The 6,949-nt window shown below is 45.7% G+C and overlaps 1 long non-coding RNA gene across 1 annotated transcript; it reads left to right on the top strand.

Moving 5' to 3' along the window:
- The first annotated feature begins 442 nt into the window (after nt 1-442).
- Nucleotides 443-4,556, top strand: LOC140425715 (uncharacterized). Its single transcript, XR_011947945.1, has 3 exons — nt 443-1,467; nt 2,697-2,823; nt 4,422-4,556. It is a non-coding gene; the product is annotated as an uncharacterized lncRNA (long non-coding RNA).
- Nucleotides 4,557-6,949: the final 2,393 nt, after the last annotated feature.

Genomic DNA, 6,949 nt, shown 5'->3' on the forward strand with positions numbered 1-6,949 from the left:
TTGACTTGTGGCCCGTAACTTCCTCAGAGTAGCAATCTCCGGCGGATTGCCACTCTCGACGAACTTACCCGTGTCGAAATTGCAAAGCCCCTGTCTCGCCCAACCTTCCTCACTCACACTGGGCAAGACAAGAGCAGCGAAGTGCATCTCCGACTGCCTCAGCATGGAGTAACTGGGGTACAGAAAGGTAAGAAAAGCCCCCTTTTTACGGCACCAGATGCTGTAAAGGACAATTTAAAGGGAGAAGTAAAATTTCAAAGATAAGTGGTACAGACAATGGGGGGAGTGGGAAACAATGTTGGGGGGAGGGGAAGAAAAAACTGAGAGGGGTGGGGGGTGGTTGCGGGTGGAGTCTGGGAAGGAGGGTGGGGGTTGGGGCGTGTTGGACCGGGTGGGGGAGATGGACACGAGTTCCGGCCAGGTGGGGGATCCACTTGTGGGCAAGTGTGTGCAGGGTGTCCCATGTGAGGCTGGGTTTCAGTGTTTAAAAAGTTACTCTGGATGTTAGAACTGATTTTTTTTCCTTCTAACTCTTTCAGAACAACTATCGGGGTAAAACTGGTAGAACCATCTGACGTTAGCGATTTAAATCAATACTGTCAGATGATTCCCAGCCCAGCGCAATTGTCCAGAGGAAGTTAGCACTTCTGGGCAATTGTCGGGTAAACCCTAATGTGGACATATCTGAGGGATTCCTTCGCGCATCATTGGGGTACTCCCTAAATGCGACACTGGGGAACCAGGATGTTACGCGCACTGAGTCAGGTTTGGATGTAAAGGTGCTGATGGGCCTCCGGTACCTTACTTAATTGACCATTTTCATTTAAGTGTTTTGTGAGAGCCACGAAGAATCCAGCACGAGTTTGTAGAATAGAAAGAAATAACATTTATTTCCAATTACATTTATACGCAGTGGCAGTACTCTCTTGCTGCTCACTCCTCTCTAGCTGGTCCCCTACTGGCCAGCTCTATTTATGCAGGGACTCTGCCAATGATTTCTCCGTCCCCCTCATAGGGGAAGCTCATACTCCCTAAGAATTGAGGGGTTGCCATTAGTCCCTAACCAGTGGTAAGCAGGCAGATTATAACAAAGTGCTATTAGACTAGGTGCAACGTTCAAGCTTTCTTTCACCTGATATCCATGCACATAGTTTCCATCAGAGGCCATTGGTAATTGGTTAAGAATGGATACACAAACAGATTTTTGCCTTCCCTCACCCTAGAAAGCAGAGGGCAATTGTAGCTCTTCCCAATTTTGCCCTGGTTAAGATCAAGCAATTCATTGCAGGCCTTTTTGCTACATCGTAAGTAAGATAGATAGAAACACTGGTAAGGGGCCATTTCATTGAGTCCCTTGTATTATCGTTTACTTTAGATGCAGAGTAAGAGGAAATATTTCCTGAATACTTGACTACGCACATAGTGTGCTCGTAGGATGGAAGGTTCTACTGATAGCAATCAACTGAGGTACTTTATGTTCAAAATTATCTTTGATGTTTCTAGAAATTACATTTTAAAATACATATGAAAAATAAAGATTTGTATCTAATTTGCACCTGTGAGTTTTACAAATTAGAGCACAATTTAACAAGCCTGTGTCGTTGGGTTTGCAAGCAGGAGGCCTGTAAATTTCCCTCATGGCCTTAAGAAGACAAAAAGAAAGAGGAACAGGAGTTGGCCATTCGGCCCCTCGAACCTGCTCCGCCATTCAACAGGATCATGGCTGATCCAGCATTCCTCACGTCCATGTTCCTGCCCTTTCCCCGTAACCCTTGATGTCCTCGATTCCCTCAAGAATTTACCTATCTTCCCACCGCCTTCCTGCCCACCCATGACCCATCCTCAATTTTATATGGGTTGGGTGAGGTCTAAGGTGGCCCACCTGACATCACTCCAATCGAGTGCCTTCTCCACACCCCCACCATTGGGTACTGCCTCCTCACCTGGCCATCAGGAACTCACCTGCCTCTCCACTACATTCTTGTGCTTGGCTTCCCTTCCCTACTGCAAGAAGCCAAACTTACCTGTGACCTGGGATGCCGCCACTTTGACTGGTAGGACTGTTCATAGTCCCAGTAGTGGCCACTGCTCCCTGATAGAATGATCTTCCTATCATTAAATACATCAGCATCACTTCTCAATAAGTGAGAAGACAGTTTAGGGCAACATGTTTTTAATTTAGTTATTTATTTCCTATTTCGAAAACATGAACTTCGAATAGCAGTTTTTCCATCAACTGGCTTTTATCATCATAGAATTCCCACAGTGCAGCAGGAGACCATTCAGCCCAGCAAATCTGTACCGACCCTCTGAAAGAGCACTCTACCTAGGCCCACTCCCCCACCCAATCTCCCTAACTCCACCTAACCTTTGGACATCAAGGGGCAATTTAGCATGGCCAATCCACCTAACCTGCACTTCTTTAGTCTGTGGGAGGAAACCCACGCAGACATGGGAAGAATGTGCAAATTCCACACACAGTTACCCAAGGCTGGAATTGAACCCTGGTCGCTGGTGCTGTGAGGCAGCAGTGCTAACCACTGCACCACCGCGCTGTCCATGCAAACGGGGCCTGCAAATTTCCAAATCTATTGTGCAAATTTAGTGTTTGCTTTTGGAGTTTGTTGTTTTAAATTTCACATGTAACATTGTGTGGTTTATTTATTCAACAATTTTTTCCCCTATTTTCCAATCAGGTTGGCTGACCGTTCTCCAAGGCAGGACCTTTGCCCGAGTGAGGGGCGGAAGTCTTGCCTCCAGCCAATTAATGTTCCTTGGAGCATTACATGACTGAGTGGCAGCCATGCCCTCTTCTGTGCCGAGGTGAGAAACCTGCCACCTGTTAAATTCTACCCATGTGTCACTATTGATATGCAAATTGTATGTTACACTTGCTGCTGGTTGGCTCAAATTTCACATTACCAAATCATCAACAAAGTACGCCTGAGCTCAGCTGGCTGGTTCGTGATGGGGAGCGACGCCAGCAGCACGGGTTCAACTCCCGTACCAGCTGAGGTTACTCATGAAGGCCCTGCCTTCTCAACCTTGCCCCTTGCCTGAGGTGAGGTGACCCTCAGGTTAAATCACCACCAATCATCTCTCTCTCTCAAAAGGGAAGAGCAGCCTATGGTCCCTTGAGACTATGGCGACTTTCATACCTTAACAGGTAACTGAAAATGGATTCAAGTGGATAGATAAATTAACAAAAATACCCTGTAAACAGGAGAGGCTGATAAGGCTGGGATTGTTCTTTTTGGAGCAGAGAAGGCTGAGGGGGACCTGATCGAGTGTACAAAATTATGAGTGTCATAGAGTAGATACAAAGGAACTTTTCCCCTTAGTAGAGGGCCAATAACGGGGGGGCAGAGATTTTGAAGGGATTTGAGGAAAAACCTTTTCAACCAGCGGGCGTTGGAAATCTGAAACTCACTGCCTGAAAGGGTGGTAGAAACGGGAAACCTCAGGATACTTGAGAAGCATTTAGAGCACGTGAAGCGTCATAGCATGCAAGGCTACAGACAAAGTGCTAGAAAATGAGATTAAAATAGTTAAGTACTTGATGGCCATCGCAGATATGATGGGCCGAAGGGCCACTTTCTGTGCCAGAAAACTATGTGCGCGATTCAATGAAAAAGAAATCTACGGCTGGTTTTGGACACGTTTAGCGGGGTGATATTCGGTAGCTGCAGCACTTTGCTGTTTTTGCGACTTTGCCGCAATCTCAACCCCCCCGTCCCCCGTCTTTGACCTCAACCCCTCCCACCCACCAACCTCGTGGAGGCCCCAGGGAACACCCCTACCCCCCACCCCCTCCATCTGGCACCCTGACTGCCCCTGCCACCCTGCCATGTCCCCGATCGTCCATGGGTCTCTAGGTGCCATTACGACTGGTCCACGTTTGTGTAAACCAGTACTAATCCACGCCCTGGCGAGGTCTCCCAGGCAAGACCGTTATGTCCCGGGTGCCGGGAGAATCCCACAAACACATATTTAATTGAGCTCATTAATGGCTCATTTAATTATGCTGATCTCTGCCACACCCAATGAGGGTGCGATCCAGGTCGCGATGTTTCGCGACTCCGTTAAATCTCGCGAGGCGTTTCAAGCATTGCAAATCTCGCAAGAGGCCTCTCACGAGATTACCGACCTCGTCCTGACACCAAGTCGGGCACAACAAGGCCATTAAATCGCGCTCTATGAATCTTACGAACAGCCGGCAAAACATTGCCAGTTAAAAAGGAGAAAGTGACCAAGGAATTGGACCAACATTTTGGGGGGAATATGTTTTGGTTGAGAAACGTGGTATAGGAAATATGATTTGTAAAACAAATATAGGAAAAATTACAAATTGTAAGAACTTATCTATCTGGTGCTTGTAACATGGTTAATGTTTTTTTTTTGATGTTTGTGTTTGCTTCTAGGGTTTCCCAAAGACATCTGCGTGAAGAATCTTAAAAAGCATGGTGCAATTTTCATAATGTATTCGTAGCTATAATTGTATAATTTTGAACTGATTTGATGGAAAGACTGGCCATTAATAGAGTTTGTCAGTTTTGGATGGTGGTAAACGTTGTCCCTTTACCTATCCTTCAGACAATTGCAAAAAATCTGAAGAAAGCCAGAGAACATTTTTATTTTGGTCCTGGGATGTGAAGGAACATATGGTACCAAGTTCTGATGATGTGTGGCTTGGAGGGGAACATGCAGGTGTGTTCCCATCCATCTATTGCCTTTGTCCTTCCAGGTGGTTGAGGTCACGGGTTTAGAAGGTTCTGTCAAAGGAACCTTGGTGAGTTGCTGGAATGCATCTTCTATTTGGTACACACTGTTGCCACTGTGCGTGGAGGGGGTGAATGTTTAAGTTAGTGGATGGGGTTCCAATCAAGGAGGTTATTATGTTCTGAATGGTGTTGAGCTTCATGAATGGAGTTGGAGCTACACTTATAGCTGTCTCTACTTGTATATTCCATCACACAGTTGAAAAAGGGGGAATGGGGTTAGCTTGAAACAAAAGGGAAGGTCAGGGATAGGTTGGAGAGCGAGGGAGATTAAATACCAATGCTGTCATTGAACAAAAGGTAAAGAGAATGAGGATGGTAGTAGTTAAAAAAAAACAAAGCATTGGCTCAGAGTAGGTGTTAATAGCAGAATGAAGATCACATCTGCCTGAAAATGAAAACAAGATACGAACTGGTACTTGGAAGGAAAAATATCAAAATAGAGGACAAAGTTCATGGCCTGAAGTTGTTGAACTCAATGTTGAGTTCAGAAGGCTGAGATGTCTAGAAGCCTAATCAGAAGGAAGCGTGTCCCTCCATTTTGCATTGGTTTCACTGGTACATTGCAGCAAGCTGGGGAAAGAAATACGAACATGAGAGCAAGATGGTGAATAGAAATGGCAAGCAACTGGAAGGTTGGAGTCATGCTTGCAGATCGAGTTGTAGTGTTCAGCAAAGTGGTCAGCCAGTCTGCGTTTGGTCTCCACAATTAAGAGGAAACCACATTCTGAGCAATACCTACATTGGACTAAATTGAATGAAGTATAAGTGAATTGCTGCTTCACCTGGAAGGAATATTTGGGTCTTGGATGCTGAGGAGTTAAAGGGGCAGTTGTTATTCCTTTTGTGTTTGCATGGAGAAGTTGCTGTGGGAAGTGGTTGAGGGTGATAGATCACGGTGTCACGGATTTAACGGTCCCTTGGGAATGCTGACTGGAGGGGAAGATGTATTTGGTGGTGGCATCATGTTGGAGATGGCAGAGGATGATACTTTGAACATAGAGGCTAGTAGAGTGGAAAGTGAGGACAAAGAGAACAACCCTTGTGGTTCTGGGAGGGAGGGAAAACGGTGAGGGCACAAATGCAGGAAATGAGTTGACACGACTCAGAGCCCTGTCAGCCACTTATTTCAATTTAGTCCACTGTATTCAATGTATTCCCACATTGCCAGGTAATGTTGTAGTTGGAACAGCTTGGCTAGTAGCGTCACTAGCCCTAGAGTACAATTTTCAGTATTCTCGGGATGCTATCACGGCTTGTGAATATTGAAATAGTGTAAAGCATGAACTTTTCAAAGACTTTCTGAGCTGATTTTGACAGGATCAATGATATATAAATGGTCAACGTTTCTCTGGGATTCTGCTGAGTTCAGCCAGTAGCACTGACAGAAGAGTTCTTTGAAGAGATAACAAATAGGTTAGACCAAGGAGAGCCAATGGATGTTATCTATCTTGACTTCCAAAAGGCCTTTGATAAGGTGCCTCACGGGAGACTGCTGAGTAAAATAAGGGCCCATGGTATTCGAGGCAAGATACTAACATGGATTGACGATTGGCTGTCAGGCAGAAGGCAGAGAGTTGGGATAAAAGGTTATTTTTCGGAATGGCAACCGGTGACGAGTGGTGTCCCGCAGGGTTCAGTGTTGGGACCACAGCTGTTCTCTTTATATATTAACGATCTAGATGACGGGACTGGGGGCATTCTGGCTAAGTTTGCCGATGATACAAAGATAGGTGGAGGGGCAGATAGTATGGAGGAGGTGGGGAGGCTGCAGAAAGATTTAGACAGTTTAGGAGAGTGGTCCAAGAAATGACTGATGAAATTCAACGTGGGCAAGTGCGAGGTCTTGCACTTTGGAAAAAAGAATAGAGGCATGGACTATTTTCTAAACGGTGACAAAATTCATAATGCTGAAGTGCAAAGGGACTTGGGAGTCCTAGTCCAGGATTCTCTAAAGGTAAACTTGCAGGTTGAGTCCGTAATTAAGAAAGCAAATGCAATGTTGTCATTCATCTCAAGAGGCTTGGAATATAAAAGCAGGGATGTACTTCTGAAGCTTTATAAAGCATTAGTTAGGCCCCATTTAGAATACTGTGAGCAATGTTGGGCCCCACACCTCAGGAAGGACATACTGGCACTGGAGCGGGTCCAGCGGAGATTCACACGGATGA

Source organism: Scyliorhinus torazame, chromosome 6 (genome assembly GCF_047496885.1).
Source record: "Scyliorhinus torazame isolate Kashiwa2021f chromosome 6, sScyTor2.1, whole genome shotgun sequence".
NCBI classification, from domain to species: domain Eukaryota; kingdom Metazoa; phylum Chordata; class Chondrichthyes; order Carcharhiniformes; family Scyliorhinidae; genus Scyliorhinus; species Scyliorhinus torazame.